The 17,250-nt window shown below is 42.2% G+C and overlaps 1 protein-coding gene and 1 long non-coding RNA gene across 6 annotated transcripts in view; one reads left to right on the top strand and one right to left on the bottom strand.

The window, feature by feature from the left end:
* CDK14 (cyclin dependent kinase 14) overlaps positions 1-5,726 on the top strand; it is a 232,342-nt gene extending 226,616 nt beyond the window's left edge. For all 5 annotated transcript variants that reach the window (XM_081882549.1, XM_081882552.1, XM_081882551.1 and 2 more), the window contains one exon: positions 1,322-5,726. The gene's annotated coding sequence lies outside the window, so the exon portion shown is untranslated. The remainder of the gene's footprint in view (positions 1-1,321) is intronic.
* The window catches only part of LOC309353385, a 307,936-nt gene that overhangs the window by 111,130 nt on the left and 179,556 nt on the right, over positions 1-17,250 (bottom strand). The gene's annotated exons all lie outside the window — the stretch shown is intronic.

Here is a 17,250-nt window from a genome sequence, read left to right as displayed (position 1 = left end):
AGTTAAGATATCTGAGAAACCATAAACTTGTTAATGTTTGTAAAATAAACTTGTGGTTTTTTTGGTTCACTTTTAACAACTGACTGGACTCAGTGTTTTACCAGAGAGTAACTGGTTGGTGGCAGTGGGGAAGCAAGCACAGTGGTGGCACAGGGATCAATAGACTGTTAAATGTCCGGGGACCCTGTGTGATCGCCACAGTGGCGTCACCCAGAATCTCTGTCAGAAGCTGTTATTGGTCACCATTAATAAGGTGCCCTACGTTTTCTGTGCATGGAACTAGTACTCTAAAGCAAGAGTGGAGAACCTTTTCCAACCCAAGGACTTCACTGCCTTCTGGGCAAACTTCCAGGAGCCATGGGTGGGTGGTCTCAGGCAAAACTGGGTGAACCATTAGCCTAGGACACATTCTAGCCGGCCAAAATTATTAGAATGCCAAGCAAGGCAAGTGAGAGCTGTGGCTGAAAAGGTGGTGTGGCCAGATAGAGAGGTCTGAAGGACCCATTCAAGCCCTATACCTGAGTTACCCACTGCTTGCCTAAAGCATGTACAATCTAAACTCCATTACTAAGTCATCACAGACACATACCCGCATACGCAAATTGGGGACTGGGATTCAGGGCAATTTCACTTCAGAGCCAATTTTGAAGGCCCAGCATACCTCTTTACATATTGGGTGCAAGCTTAATTAATTTTTTTAATTATTATTTAAATTCCTCATTCTTGGAAGTAGAGCTTCTATAACTTCTATCTTATTTCATCATCCAACCATTCCTAGCGTTACATATTATCTCTTTTATTCTAACAAGCCATCTTATGTAGGTTAGGTTTAAGGCTAAATTGCCTGCCCAAGATTATAGAGTGAGTTTCAAGACTGTTCATGGAACTCTGCTCTCCTCCCCCACATCTCACTCTAATGTGGACCCACATACGTGGCTCCAAATCTGGAGCTGATTAAGGGAGGCTCACTTACGGGCCAGGGAGGTGGATGTGTCTTTGTAATTTCAGAAGAGTCAGCCAATTGGCGATCAACACAGCCAGTTTCTGTTGCACAGCTCCTGAGTTCAGTTGTCTTAGGAAGAAGGGGTGGGTGTGGATCTGCTCAAGCAATGCATTTTAGTACACACCATTCAAGGAAAACATTTAAGAGTACCTACAGTTCAAGCCTTTCCTTCAGAATAGCTTAATATTTGAAAAAAGGGAACCCTATACTACCTTAAACCAAAATCAGGTTGCTGATACTTAAGCATTATAACAAGTTACTTTGTACTGTTATGTTCTTGGCCATGATCCTTATTGTACTTTCTATTGGTTTTTATAGGAACTAAGATCACCAGACTGGAGGAGAACCAAAACCTAAAAAGAGAGCCAACACTATGAAAACACCATGGCCCTGCTTCCTTTCTCTCTCAGTGGTGGATTTCAGTCACAAGAAAAACAATGCTGGCAAGACCTTGTTCCCCTTCCCTCTCAGTTTATTTAAAACCTTGCACGCATTTTGATACCTTGTGATTTCAGAGACCTCTGTGAAGATTAAGCTTTTTTGCTTACTGATACATGGCATGTTCTTTTTCCCCCAGCCTTTTGTGTTGAGTTTATCTGGTTTTTCCACAGCAGCACAAAACCCTTGTGAAGATAGTTATGCTTTCACCAGCAATGTCTTATTAAGACAACACATTTGGTGTTCACACTTCTTCAGTAATGTCTGTAGATAAAAGCCAGTCATGGCATGCCACAGTGTGTGTGTTCATCGAAATGTTCCACATATTTTGCAAATTGTCGGAAGGATACTTTAAGCTAAAGCAGAGCTTTCCAAGTTGGTTGTAACACAATCAGTATCTTACAACTATGCCCATTTATTACTGCTAGAGGACATCATGTTCCTTTCTTTAACCATGGCAATAAGTGCATCTGAGTTTGGTTACTCTGCCTATGTTGCATAATTTGGCAGATTTTAAAACAGACTTCCACTATATATATATAGTACTGAGTACTTCAAATATTTGAGACCTATTTAGAAAAAAGGGGTTTTGGGGTTCCACATTTACTTTTTCCTGTAGCTTAGTTCATAATATATTCTAAAAAGTAAAATAAAGAAGATGAAGGGGGAAAATGAGTTTACATTAGGATAAGCACTATGGTATAGAATCTGTAGTTGCTGAATGAGCCATTAAAAAGCCTAGTTTTTAATAGTCATCCGAACTCCAAATATTTGTTCTTCCAAACCAAAGCATCTTTCCAGTTATTTTTATAAGATGTTCAGATACGATTGGAAAATGCCTCTGTTACTACATCTTCAAATGGGATTTTTCCCAATAATCGTTCAAATTTCTAAAGATTAAAGTAATTGGGAATTGAAGGGATTTCTATTCTTGTTTTGAGGGAGGATGGATGATGGAGCCTATGGGAATCTTACGGGCTGTAGCGGTTTCTGCATACTATTCACCATCCCTAACATGATTAATAACACTTGTATTCTAGGAGATGGGGAGTGGGCAATCCAAAAAAATAAATTTGACATGCTTACAGTGAGGATTTCTCATCCATTTATTCCAACAAAGAAAGCTTATTTGCCTTTCTAGTAAATCAGCTGCCTAAAAACACGTCTATTTTTGTAACACATCGATTGTAGCATCTAATGCTATGTTAGAAAAAAAAGGAGAAAACAGGGATATAGGACCCATTCTGTACTTTCATTTTGTAAACCGATGTCTTGATATTGTTTGGAGTTGGCAAATTATTGATTTTGCAGAGGACTTGTTTTTAGCAAAAGGCAACAGTGGTAAATATTATTCTGTGATATTGATTCCAGTAGTTATACAATAATTAAAATATGCACCTCCTAAATACTACTACTAAAACTCAAACCCTAAATATCTCAAACTTTGTTTCTGTATCTGTGGAAACAAATAATCACAAAATATAATAGAACACTTTGAACGTAACACAGATGCCTTAACTATGACTTGCTTTGAGTTTCATATTCAACCTTTTGTACGTAATCTCCTTTTCCAAGTTAGGTCGTATTTAGTTGGATGTTTCAAGATGAGGGTTTCTTTAAAAAAAAAAGTATCTGTGCTTGCAAAAATGTGAGGAATCTTTGAGAATGTAACAAAGGTTCAATTAGGAAAATGAGGGTAGATCTTTAGATGTAAATCTCTTGCTTTGGCAGCTTAAGGAGTGAGGGAGACAATTACACTCCTTGTTGAGGCATCTGATGGTTTGATGTAGAGAGGAATTCTACTGAAGAGCTCTCATCTGTGGTTTAAATGCCTAGCACCTTACTGTCCTCAATTAATCAAAAGCTCAGAGCTTCTGCTTAGGTTTTGTGAATGTGCGTATGTATGCTTTCAGTGCTTCTGCTATTTAAAATAGCCATTAATGCAACTGAACATATAGGCCTATAATATTTAGTTATCAGCTATCAAAGTCTGAGAGTCAGCCCCACTCCACGCATATCACTTCAATTACATGTTTTTGGAGTGATTTCCCAGGGAGGATTACGTACATAAAAACACTGTGTGAAAACTGAATATCTACACATTCCCCAAGAAGGATTTGTGGTCAGAATACTACGTCATTCCTAGATATTCCTGTTATAATCTGGCTTTTCAATTCCAGTGTTATTTTCCACTGATATCTCTTCATACAAATCATTCCAAAAGCATGCATGAGAACAATAGTTTTGGCAGAGTCCCTATATTTTTAGCTTCTTAAAGAAGTTACTTTTTTGTTCAAGGTGCTGAGATTCCAACAGAATTCCATGTACTTCAAGCAACTAAATTTTAAACCAGCTTGAACTTTATAGTTGTATTGGGGTGGGGAGGTAATTGTCACTGCAGTGTAAGAGGAATACACATAAGGGTGGTGTGATGGGCTGAAATTGTGCAGTATGATCCACATCATCAGGCTGGCCAAGAGAAAAATCCAGTGCAGTATAGTTAACCCATGCAAGTCCTCAACAAAGAGAGTAGTAATTATAAAACCATGCCCTCCCCTTTTTAGAGCATACTCCAACCCCAAAAATATATTCCAATGTTCTATTTGTTTCTGCCAAGTCCCAAGGCTAGATAATTTTGTTCATAACTCCCTCTACACCATTTTATCCCTCTAATGATTCTCTTAAGGGTCACTCAGGCAAAACCGCTAATTTCCAGAGCTCTATTCTGGAGGTGTAAAGGCAATCCTGGAGAGCTCTGAACACTACATAACACAGGTTTTTAAATGTTACATCTACCTCCACCATCAGCTGCACAAGCTTTCTCTGCATCTGAACATTGTGCCCTTGACTGCAGCAGGAGATGAGAATCTTGCGCTCTAGGCACTCCGAAGTCCCTTGCACTGTTTCCCCTGTGTTATGAAGCCACTCTGAGCTTTGCAAGATTGCAACAAAAGCCAAAACTTGATACAGTTCCAGTCCTCCTTTCAGCTACTTGAAAAGAAACAATTCTTATTCTCATTTCCCCATGTATATAACAATTGTGGGCTGATTCATATGTTGCTGAAATGGAGGTTGTTGCTTTCCCATAATTGAATCCCGTACATTTCCAGTAACAGTTGAATGAGCTTTTATCACATGGGTAGATGTAAAGTCTACCTACAGGAGCCAACTATTCCGCATGATTCTGTGCTTCAAATGCATAGCCAGAGAACTAGCAATAGAGGACCAGAGGTGGATAGAGCCACAACCGTGCTGTTTTGATAACATAGATTGGGCCTATGTGATTGGTATTAGAAATGCGACAGCTTTCCTTTTCCTTACAGTACTCCTGAATTGCACCCCTTCTTGTTTTAGTGGGCTTACCAATGAGGAGAGGAGACTCACAGTTCTGAAGCTGTGAAGAGCTTCAGCTTGCAGTCAACAATAAGAGTTTGCTGTAATGTTGATTTTTCTTCTCAGAGGAACCCAACCAAACATGCAGAACACCTAAACAGTGGAGTAGTATAGGCATTACTTGACTAGACGGTACCCTTGGGGTTATCTTAAGAATAAAGTGGTTAAGTAGCAGTAGAAATTTTAATGCACAATGGCTAGAAAACTTTGGGGTTCAAGTCTTCCTTTCAACATTTGGAAGAGCTTTACATAGACATTTCCTATTTATTCTGGTTTGGAAAAACCCTCACCTCTTTCAGTGGTGAGGGCAACAGACCCTAAGTGTGATCTTTAATGTGTGTGCACAATGGACTACAAACTGTGTGCTCCATACAAAACATTATTATTGTTTTTATAACCTAATAGGATAAATGGCATTTAGACTGTACAGACTGGCACTGAATATAGATGCCATATAAATAGATGTTCTGTTATTGGCCATAACTAAACCTTCTCTCTTGACATAAAGGTGTGAAGGTAATTATATTTGTTGTTGCCTTGCAATATTCTCAAAAGCAAAAACAAAGGATGCACTAAGAAATTCCCTAATCCCAGAAAACTGCCCTTCTGCAGTGCTATATTCAAAATCTTCCCTTGCTGGGGCTCTTTATATAAGGCACAAAAGTGCTCTTTTTAACAGGGGTTTGGTACTCAAACAATGTTAATATTAAATATGTATACATACATATAGCCACACAATTTAGAATGACAGCTTAGTAAGCAGTATGGTTAAGTAAATGTTACATTGTTTGTTTTCAATGTGTAAATTTGTCTGTATTATGAAAGATGTAATGGTTTGTCAGGTGTTGACTGTTTTCATGTAATATTATATTGAATAAAGTATCAAAGGATTTCTATGCTTCTTGGTAGTTTTATGTACAATTAGTACCACAATTCAAAAAATTTAAAAAGGTATGGAGAACATATGAGAATGGGAAAGGAGAGCTTTTTGTTCAAGGGGTTTGAATTACTTCCATTGGCTTTATTGATAAATTTACTTTTTGAGAACAAATTGCAGCACAATATTGTCATTTGTTCATTCCCTCTGGGTTTAAACCGATGGTGGCAATGAGATCTTGAATTAACAAGAAATGTCCTGTTTGTTCATTCCCCTGTGGTTATATTTCGTTCAAGATACAGGACAAAAATACAAATTCAGAGGCTGTGCTTAAGGCAACCTTCTTTCTACACAGGATCAAAGTACCACCATTGGGGGGTGGGGAACCACTAACACTCTTCAAAACAATATAATTTGGTTATGTGGATATAGCTCATATTTCAAGTTGCTTCTTAGCTGTTCCTCTTGCCAAGTTCAGCCTGGCTGTTACCACCAAGAAAGCTTTTGCTGTAATAGCTACTGCTCCCCAGAGGAAAGTAAAACCAGAGGGAAGGTGTTTGAGCAACCCTGTGCCACTAGGTTAATGCACAGCTTTTCAGAATAATGGTCGCCATTGTAAATCATAGCAGTGTGAACCCTACAGCAGCAAAACAGCCCGCTGCTACCAGTGGGGGGTGGTGTTATGGGCATTAGCTTTGAGAAGCTTATACTGCACAAGAGCGAGGAGGATAAAGGATACAAATCAGGAAACAACTGACAAGACTTTTTATTATTAAAAAAAAAAATCCAGGGCCTAGTATTTACTGTTCATTCCCCTTGTGAATAGTCGTATATATTGTCTGCAGTGAATCATGCTGAGAGTGTCAAGCACAATAGCTAAGAGCACACTAACAGTTCCACGGTTGTTCCTTCCAGTGGTGCTTGCTGAACAAGTAGAGCACACAATTGCTAAGCTCTGTTCTATTTCCAGAGAGAGAGAGATGAATTTGTGATTAATTCACAGTGCTAATATTCCTGTCTCTACAGACGGTGGGAACAGCAGCATATTTCAGAATGAAAAGCTTTCTCCTCAGCTAGTAGCCAGGGACACAAAACACTGACAGGAAAGAGATCTTTCTCCGCATTGTCCAAACTTTGCTCCTGCTAGGTAAAATAAAGCTCTGCTTGTGCTGGACACTATCTTCTTAACCACTGATGGCCAGACCTAGCACATCAAGCTTAGGAAATTTCTCCTTTTTCTCCCTGTCCCAGTGACATATTACCATGAAGAGAAACAGCTTAGCAGTGGATTACCTTATTCCCTACTTTCAAGACCTTGTGGAGTGAGAACAATTAGCAGGTGAAGGATTCTCAAAACTGGCTATCTCTTTGCCCATTCACCCGATGGTCACAGAATGAATGGAAGAACTGTGTCTATAGGTGGCCATTTTAATGGCAGCAAATTATGCAGTGGTTGTAAAGATAATTCAACCGCTAGCCAACCAAAGCACATTTCATGATCAAAGATGTCACTTCCTCAAGACTGGAATGGGTCAATTTTCTCTTGTTATCAGTGAAAGCATTATTACACCCTGAGCTTGCTGGGTGGCTTCTAAGGAGGGGTAAAGCTGGAGGCAAAATAGTAAGTAATGTCACATAGGGTTGCCATTTATTGAAATTAATTTTTTTGTTACCTTTGTGGGGTTTGAGGCTAGAGCAGAGAACTCTGAGCACCTGTCATGGATTGTCTGGATGCAGAATGGTGGTGGGAATCTCCAAGGGAAGGAGGCTCAGAGGCAGGGGATTAGTGGTGGGATGATAATGAGTGGTCAGAGGGAGAAGACTGGGAGAAGTTGTTGGAAGCTGAAGAGGTAATGGGGTTTAGTGAGCAGGAAGAGCCTGTGGCAGAGAGCAGTCCAGAACCAGAGGCAGAAGAGGAGGCTGGAGAGGAGTGGTGGCCAAGAAATAGCGATGTGTTAGGCTGGTGAGGAAGCCAAACTGTCTGTCCCTCCTGCTGTGACCAGCTCCTCTCCCCTGTGGTCTTCCAGAACCCGAAGAGCTATGATGAGCACAGAGCAAAAGCAGGCAAGATGATGAAGCCTTAGATTGATTGAGAAGGAACTGGGGGAGGATAGGGCTTTGAAAGTGGTGGAAAGCAGGTACCTTCAGTCCTCACAAGTGTCTCATAGGGGCAAGTTCTACTGGGAAGAGTTGCTTGTGCTCACTAGGTCTGGCCTCCTGAGCTGTCTTGTTTCTTTGAATAAAGAGTTAACTTCACTGAAGCCATGTGAGTTACTGCTGACCTGTTCCTGACAGCACCTTTTGAGAAGGCCAAGACTGGAGCCCAGTTCAAAAGCTGTCTTGTTTGCCTAAGGCAGGGTTGGAGAACATGCAGTCCTCCAGATGTTGGGACTCCCATCTCCATCAGCTCCAGACAGCATGATCAATGGTCAGGGGTGGTGGGAGCTGGAGACCAAATCTATGGAGGATTATTATTATTTATTAGGTTTCTATACCATTCTTCCTGGGACGCGGGTGGTGCTGTGGGTTAAACCACAGAGCCTAGGGCTTGCCGATCAGAAGGTCGGCGGTTCAAATCCCCGCGACGAGGTGAGCTCCCATTGTTCGGTCCCTGCTCCTGCCAGCCTAGCAGTTCGAAAGCACCTCAAAGTGCAAGTAGATAAATAGGTACTGCTCCCGCAGGAAGGTAAACGGCGTTTCCATGCGCTGCTCTGGTTCTCCAGAAGCAGCTTAGTCATGCTGGCCACATGACCCGGAAGCTGTACACCGGCTCCCTCGGCCAATAAAGCAAGATGAGCACCGCAACCCCAGAGTCGGTCACGACTGGACCTAATGGTCAGGGGTCCCTTTACCTTTATACCATTCTTCATCTGAGGATCACAGGACAGTTTACCAAGAAAAGCACAAAAATACATGCCATAATAACAAACAATATGCACTTTCTATATTTCTTTGCCACTTTGTCTTTTCCAGTTAACACAACTTCCTAGTTCTTGTGACATTTTATCCTACTTCATTGCAGAGGTAACTGGCACACATTCAAACCATAAATAATAGCTTTGGGGATGCACTGCAACAAAACTGATTTGATTGGGGAGGGGGCAGGACTGAAATTTTGTTCTTTTTTTTAGCAACATCTAGTTTTGTACTTTTTATTTTCTGGAATTTCTGCAAAGAGAAGGTGCTACATCGCTATCAGTATTTTGATAGTATCTTGGAACAAACCATTCTGGCTTGGAGGCCTAAAGGCAGCAATTCTTAGAATGTTTTTCCACAACCAAGACTGTGCTTCCAAGCTGGGAAATATCTCACGAAACACACACTACTTCAGAATCTAGACTGTCTTGCATCAATAGTGTGCGAACAAGCTGTGCATTCTAACAGCACCAAGAGAGACAACTGCTGATGCCCAGTCGGACATTTGGGAGCTGCCTGCTGTCTTGCATTTCCTGCTGAGAACCCTTGGGAAATATAAGGGCAGGGGAGAAAGATTTGATGTCTGAAAGAGAGAGAGAGAGAGGAATAGGAATGATGGCAGCTCAGAGAGACAGCAGTAAGTTGAAGGAAAGGAAGGGTAGAAGGAAATTCATCTTTGAGAAAGAAACACAAAGTTTGCAGCTGAGGAAAGTAAGAAATGTTAAAGGGTACAAGATTAATTAGCATGGAGATACTGGGACAAAAAATTATTATAATGCACTAGTTGAGTTATCCAAGTCTATAGTTACTCAACTGCTTGATTATCCAATACTATGGAATCAAAAATGCAGAACTGTTGTGGTTGGGACAGGTATAGTGTGTGTGTGTGTGTGTGTGTGTGTGTGTGCGCGCACCCCCACTTCCCCCAAACGGTGAGAAGTTCCAGGAGCAATAATATGGAACATAAGAGGAGTTCTGATGGATCAGTTCAGTCCTATCCAACTATACCCAATATACAACTATGTTTCTACTCACAGCAGACCTATTGAAAATCAATTGAATTAATCTAGTCTTTTCAGTAGGTCTACACAGAGTACAACTACCACTGGATACAACCCAGAAGGAACCAGGCCCACTCCCAGTGTGTTCTTCATTCTTTCTTTCAATCCTTTGGTAGAATTCAGTGCTTTTTTAATGTAGCACCATGCAAGGGCACACATAGGGTTGGACCAAATTGGCTCCCGACAAGGCCTGGGTGTGTGTGTGCAAAAATTGTCACTCCTGCCCTGGTTCAGAGTGTCTAGGAGCCAGCCAGTCCGCCCATCTGGGGCTGCCCCTCCGCTACCTGGGTGGCCAGGCGAGGTGCACAGATTTCTCTGGGTGCCTCAATGAAGGAATCCAGTCATTGGTGTGGGCTGTCGCAGCAGCCCTGTGGGGCCCCCTCCCTAGAAGGCCACCAGCCCTATCAGAAGAGTGAGCCCAGTGTCCAGCAGAGCTCAGAGGGAAGGAAGTGTCTAGGTACACTTCTGGTGGAGTGCAAAAGGCAACGAAAAGCCAAGTTTCTGGTCCATGGTCTCTCTCAGATTCAGAGGCACCCATACAGCTGCTTGCCAAGGGAGCCTAGGTACGCCTCTGGAGCCATGCAGCAACAGAAGAAGCCACCACATTAAAACAAGAACACTGATTTACAGCTGGGAAGGAGAAATCCAGAGCTTTCTCCCAAGCACACACTTTTCATTCTCAGCCTTATGAAAACGTAAGAGCCCTGTTGGGTAAGACACAAGGCCCCTCTAGCCCGACAAGCCAAACAGGTGCCAGTGGGACCTGGCACAAGCACAACCCAAGTGGAACAACACTCTCCCCTCTTGTGATTTTGAGCAACTGATATTCAGAGGCATACTGCCTCCTACACCAGACATAGTTTATAGCCGTCACAACCAGGAACCATTGATACCTTACACTCCATCAAGCTCACCCTCAATATTTTGTTCCAAAGGGCGGAATAGATCCCCGGTACTAAATCACTATTAAAAAGCAAATGTACCAGGTTTGTTTTATTGTGTGCAATGGCAGTCCAGGGTTACCAGTCTTTAGTACAAGGGGGGGGTGTGGGTGTGTGGGTGTGTGTGTACGTACATGTGCATTTGGCTTTGGTAAGTCTGATAATTTACAAAACGGCCTTTTTAGCTATTTTTTAAAAGGCTTTTATATTGTGCTGACACACGGTGATTATGATCTTTGGATAGTTACCATATAATGTTTGTTTCTCCTCATTTTGCACTGCAAATTTAATATATTTATTGAAAAGTGGTAGTGTTGACTGACATTGATATTTACAGACGCCTGAGAAGACGCCGTATTTTAATATGTCACTTAGTTTGAGGTTCACACTTTTTTTTGCTTTGTTGCTCACCTAAGTACGGTAGGGTATAATATAAACTCCGAATTCAAAATAACATCCTAAGTTATCTTTTAAAAGCTTCCCCACAGACCAATAATGTATCTACTTGAGAAAATTTACTTCTAGATTGAGATGCTAATATCTACAATCCTGAGAGGCCAATTGTTTTAGTTTGGAGGGATGCAAAGTCTGTTGACTTGCATCCCTTGAGAAGTTGTTCGTATATTGAAGTGTTTCTTTTGACAGTAGCAAGCATTTCCCAGGGTTAGCCTGATGTACATATAAAATAGTATGCTCTGACCCAGACAAGGACAGCATCAGAGAGCATGACAATTCAGATTATAAATATGAAGAAAATTATTCATATTTGCATTGTTTTGTTGGTCAATACAGAGTTGTGAAGCATGGGTGATACCCAACTTTAATGATACTCAAAACAGACCATTGAAAGCTGTAGAATTAAGGTACATTGATTTTGATGGGTGCTATTTAACACTGCACTCTTCCAATCATTCTGTCTGCCCAAGCTTTTCAATTTGCCGAACTAAATGATTCCTCCCTCCTCCCCTTTGCATTCTTCTGGGGGTTCTCCTGAATCCCCTAGAGCCTATTTTTGGGGAAGCATGTGTGTGCACAAGAGGAAGTAAGGGAGCTGCGCTGGCAAAAGCAAAAGGTCTGTGTGGGTCTTCTGCCAACAAGGCTGGCCCAATAGGTCTACTTTATAAGTGTGACTAACATTGAATGGGACGCAGGTGGCGCTGTGGGTTAAAGCCTCAGCGCCTAGGACTTGCCGATCGAAAGGTCGGCGGTTCGAATCCCTGCGGCGGGGTGCGCTCCCGCTGCTCGGTCCCAGCGCCTGTCAACCTAGCAGTTCGAAAGCACCTCCGGGTGCAAGTAGATAAATAGGGACCGCTTACCAGCGGGAAGGTAAACGGCGTTTCCGTGTGCGGCTCTGGCTCGCCAGATGCAGCTTTGTCACGCTGGCCACGTGACCCGGAAGTGTCTCCGGACAGCGCTGGCCCCTGGCCTCTTAAGTGAGATGGGCGCACAACCCCAGAGTCTGTCAAGACTGGCCCGTACGGGCAGGGGGTACCTTTACCTTAACATTGAATATCACCCTATGTTATCTTTTACTTTACTGGATATATTTAATTTTTAAAAAATTGTACATGGCTTGGAAACTGGTTATATTAAACAGTTTGTGATTTATTTCTTTTTGTAAAATGAACTATTGCTGTTGACTCTACTATTACATGTAAATAGCTTGGGTTTGGATCCAGAAGTGCATAACTTGAAAGCCAAAATGGAAACTTGGGACTAGATCCAGGCTCAGTTTTAGATGATGTTTATGGGGAAGAGCTATAGCTCAGTGGTAGAGCATGTGCTTTGTCTACAGAAGGTCCTAAATTCAATCCCTGCCATCTCTAGGTAAGGCTGGGTGAGAGCACAGTCTGAAATCCTGGACAGCTGCTGCCAAACAGTGCAGACAATACTGAGCTAGATAGACAAATGGTCTAATTCAGTATAAGGCAGCTTGCCAATGTTCCTTCCTGTGCTCCTAGTTAGTTTAACTTAGTGCTCACTGTTATCATTTAGGCTTCACTTAGCCCTGATTTGCTTGTTAACTTGAAACCCAACTGATACAGGGGGAACTAATTTAATCTAACTTATTGTCCAGATTCATCCCTGTGTTTCATTGTGGAGGGGATTCTGTTTTCCCAGGAGACTGTCCACCTGGAATGGAAGAAAGGAACAGGGGGATCTATAAACATGCCAGTATCATTCCACACTAGAAAACTGAAACAGTTGTCTCTTAAGCTCTTTCATATATTTCAAGGGTGAGGTACCTTTGGCTCTCCTGATGCTGATAACCTACATTTCCCATCTGTCCCAGCTAGCAAGGCCAATAGCCAGGGATGATGGAAGTCGTAGTTCATAAATATCCGAAGGGTCAAAGATCCCCCACATTTTGATTTATTTGTAGCATGGCAATGACACTTCCTTGTTTGGCTTGCACATGCATATTTGAACCAGCTGCCAACAAATGTGTTTCTGCTAATATTTACTCGCCAACGGGTTGTTCCGTTTGGCCACATGTGCTTACAGTAAACCTTAAGAGCCATGATTTACAGCAATGGTTGCACAGGTCAAATTTCAATTACCCTGGCCTCTAACCCCAATGTCCCACTGTTCATTCTTCTTAGCAACAGACATGACATTTTTCCTGTAGAAATTGTGGATGCTACCTATTGTCAAGAAAGTTCCTCTTATAGTGCACCTAGGTCTCTTTTCTGGTGGAAATGTGAATTCATTTGAGGGGGTGGAAGTGGAGTGACATCTGCTTCTCTCACTTGCTATAAGACGGCATGTCTCAAAGCGCAGGCAAAGCAGGTGGCTTGGCCCTTGCTCTCTTTAGACAATTGCAGCTTAAGGGGGGGAGCCGCAGGAGGTGCTTCCTGGAGCTCCTGCTCACTCTGCACATCTATATGCCACTCTTCCTGAAGATACGGTTTTGCTGCAGTTTAAGCTCATTAAAATTCGTAGGCACCTATTTCTAAAAAAGACTCAAGGCATCTTGCAGTAGATTAAATTACACACAAAAAAAACCATACAAGACAACAATATAAAATGATACCATAGTCACAACATGCTACTGGATAAGAAGTAAAAAAGTAAAAGGATAATTAACTAAGGCAGGCAGAAAGCAACTTCCATATCTCATCAGGTGCTCGGGAGGAGAGGAATGTCGTTACCAAGTGCTGAAAAGCTTTTCACATATAGGGGGCCACTACTGAAAAGGCCCTTTGTCACCACTCTCTGAACCACCCTTGGAAAGGCAGCTGGAAGTGGGCTTCAGGGGTTGACCTAAGGTTGTAACCAGGGTCATGGTGGCAGAAGTGTTCTGTCAAGTACTGGGGTCTCAAAATGTATAGGCAGCCAGGCCAGGATAGGTGCTACATGATCTGGTTTCTGCTTTCAGCCATCAATCTGGCCACTTGCCCTTCTGAGTTAGATACAGTTTCCAAACTGCCTTCAAATGCAACCCCATTTAAAGCTCATTACAGTAATCAAACCTGGAGCTTATATACCGCACCAAACTGTGAAAAATTATGGCGTTAAAGGCATAAGGGAAGTAGACTTCTTCACTGCTCTGCCTTACACAGTCTTCAAGTTTATTAAATATAATTAAGCTCGCTTTATGAAAGGGCAACATTTCAGCTCTTGAAAGTGGGGCTGACACATGTATGGGAATACATAGGCCATATGGATCTGCCTCTCCCTTTGTGCCACTCTCTTTGCATTGTTGCCTGACACTGAGGAGGGGGAGAGAAGTCAGCCGGAGCCGCTGAACACAAGACGGTGAAGGAAGTCGTTTCCCTAGTAACAATAACCATGTAGCAGATCTCAGAACTTCTTGCCCTTTCTTATGGGATTTTGTTTTGTTGTTTGTTTGTTTTTTCCTGGGTCAGACAGAGTAGAGGCAAAAGAAAAAGGAGGGGGAGAAGGAGAAGGAGGTGGAGAAAAAGCCAGCTAAAAAGCATCTCTTATCAGCTTGTTTGTGAGGAAGAAAAAGTCTAGAGACTCAAACATGTCAGCTGTGTTTGCTGAAGGTGCCGTGGCTGACTTTGTTATCCTTCCTTCAAAACAAAGCAAAGCAAAAACTAATGCTGCAGACCCAGCCATCAGGTGCACCAAGGATGGGTCCAGCTTAGCAGCTTCTGGCTCAGTCTTGCCTTTCTCTCCCAACCACTAATTTATGACTGCCTTCTCCAGCAGCTCTGCTGTGTCTGGTAGCCTTGCCTCCAGATGGACAACCTGTGGCTTGGGGCTCAAGTGTCACTCTTGCCACAAACAGCAGTGCCACAAGGCAAGATGGCCATGGTGCGGGGTCCCTTCAGGATTTGTAGCCAAGACAAACATCCAGGACCAGCACCAAAACCCAGCACCCTAAGGCAGCTGCCAGGTCTCCAGAGCTGGCCATTTCCATCCCCAGCAGTGGGTTCACCTGATGCATTGTAATTTATGCATGTACCCAATACCGATGAATTGTAAGGTGAAAAAGGACACAGTTAGAAAAGGAAGAAAGGACCCACAGTGAGGTGGATGAAAGTCACATTGAAAGAGTAGAAGGTGATTTAATGTATCAGCGACATACGATGTTGAATCTTTTATATCATGTATTGGTGTTTCTTGGAATTTCTTTCTTTGCTTTTCTTTTTAACAACAAATTAAATAGTTGTAATACTTAATAAAAGCAATAAAGAACATTTAAAAAACTAATTTATATATGTACCACAGTCATAGCTATCCTGTGACACTTGGGTTGATATCAAAGAAAGGTATTGTCCTACCATAGAATTCTGATTCCTCCACCCACATGCCATGGACCACCATGGGTTTCTACACTTTCACTGCAGAAGAATACTTAGTCCTGTTGGTGCAAAGGTTGACAGGAAGACTTACACATTACCTTTAAGTGTGCATTGCTTGTGCAGCAGGAATAGGGAATCTGTGGCCCTCCAGATGTTGTTGGACTGCAACTACCCTCATCTCTGGCATGCTGACTGTGGCTGACAGAGTCCAAAAACATCTGGGGGGCACCTATTCCCCATCCCTGCCGCACAGAACCCTTTGCTGCCACCCCCAATGCCATGTGAATTTATCAGCAATTTGTGTGGGCCATAGCCTAACGTTCTGTTGCCCTCAGACCAAATTCAAGTGCTCTCTATGATTAAACAGCTTAGAAGATGAACCGGCCATCCATCCTTCAGCAAGCTGCTGGTTGTAGAGAAATATGTTAAAAGAGAAGAAGGAGTAGGCATCAGAAACACAGAGAGAGGAGTCCCCACCCACCCATAACTGGCTTCAGCCCTGCCCACAATTGGCATTTGGTCCTTGACAGGAAAAAAAGGGTGCCCACGCCAGACTACCAGAACTGTATGGAACTACCTTGAGATGGGGTGTAGTTGAGCTAGAAAGGGTATCTGTCCAAGGTGCTGAGTTGTATGTAGCATGGCTGCTACTCACCCACTTAGGTAGTATGGGGCTAAATGGGCAACTGGTGTAATTCACTAAACACCACTCTCTTCTTTTCTGGTTCATTGTCAGTACACTTAAAAAGCGGTTCATGAATTGTTTTTCTCTCCAGATAGGGAGAGTCATACATTTGGATCTATGAATAAAAGTTTCTGTTCCGTTTTTAAGGGTAAAGAATTCTCATTGTAGGATTTATTTATTTATTTTAAAATCAATTTCCCTACTTTTCTCAGCCTCCAGGGCCTGACTATAAACAAGCTTATATTGTTGTGAAAAGACTCAGTCATCTGTCTGTATCATACGCCGGGATGTCGAGCGTTTTCTCCTTTTCTCTTGCCCTTGTTGCTTTTAATGCTGGGTTCTTTTCTCCAGCCATCCATAGTAAACACCAATTCCATTTCCATTCTATTATTTTTCTAATCAAGAGTTTGTCATGCAAAAGAAGATCTGAGGTGACTGTGTTTTCCATTATGCAAAGTATTCAACTATGATAATGGCTTTAGGACAGTTTCAGAAAGAAAAGGTGGGGGAAGGGGAGGAGTGCATGGAAAGATCCCTTCATATATATTTCCTCCCTCACATTTAAAATTCAGGCCACTGAGTTCACCCTAATTTGCCACACACATTTTCTCTAGTCTCCCCAATCTGTTCTTATTGTAAATAAAAGAATTGGCAGCTTCCAGTGAATGGGCTTCTCTTAAGTGCTTATCAAAAAAAAGAAGGAGGGGGGGAGGGAGGAATGTAGAAGGAGAAGAGGGAAGAAAGGGATTGTAAAACGTAGTCATATTTAGTACACTCTCCGCTTCTCTTTGCTTGCACGACTAAACTCGCATTTAGTAAAATCTACAGTCAATGAATTTTACCTTTTGAGCCCAAGTTGTTTCTGCTCAGAACAAAGTAATAATAATATAAAGAAAAAATGCCAGCAAAGGAAACCTGACATTTCTTAGAAATTTTCTAGTCTGTCTTATGCCAAATCCCATAGGGACGACGGGGCTGTAAAGAATGGGAGTTTATTTTCCAAGTGCTTTGAACACGGCACTTTCATATTTTCTGGGGCAAGGTGCTTTGGCAATCTCAATAATTGTATTTTGCTATTAGTCTATCATTTGAAAATGTTGAAGATTCTACACGCACTTGATGAGGCATGAGGATTTGCTTGCTTTTAGTTTGCATGGTAATTGA

Source organism: Podarcis melisellensis (assembly GCF_964234715.1).
Source record: "Podarcis melisellensis genome assembly, chromosome: 12".
Classification (NCBI taxonomy): Eukaryota; Metazoa; Chordata; class Lepidosauria; order Squamata; family Lacertidae; genus Podarcis; species Podarcis melisellensis.
The sequence above is the reverse complement of the archived record's forward strand: the minus strand, read 5'-3'. Positions and strand labels throughout refer to the sequence as shown.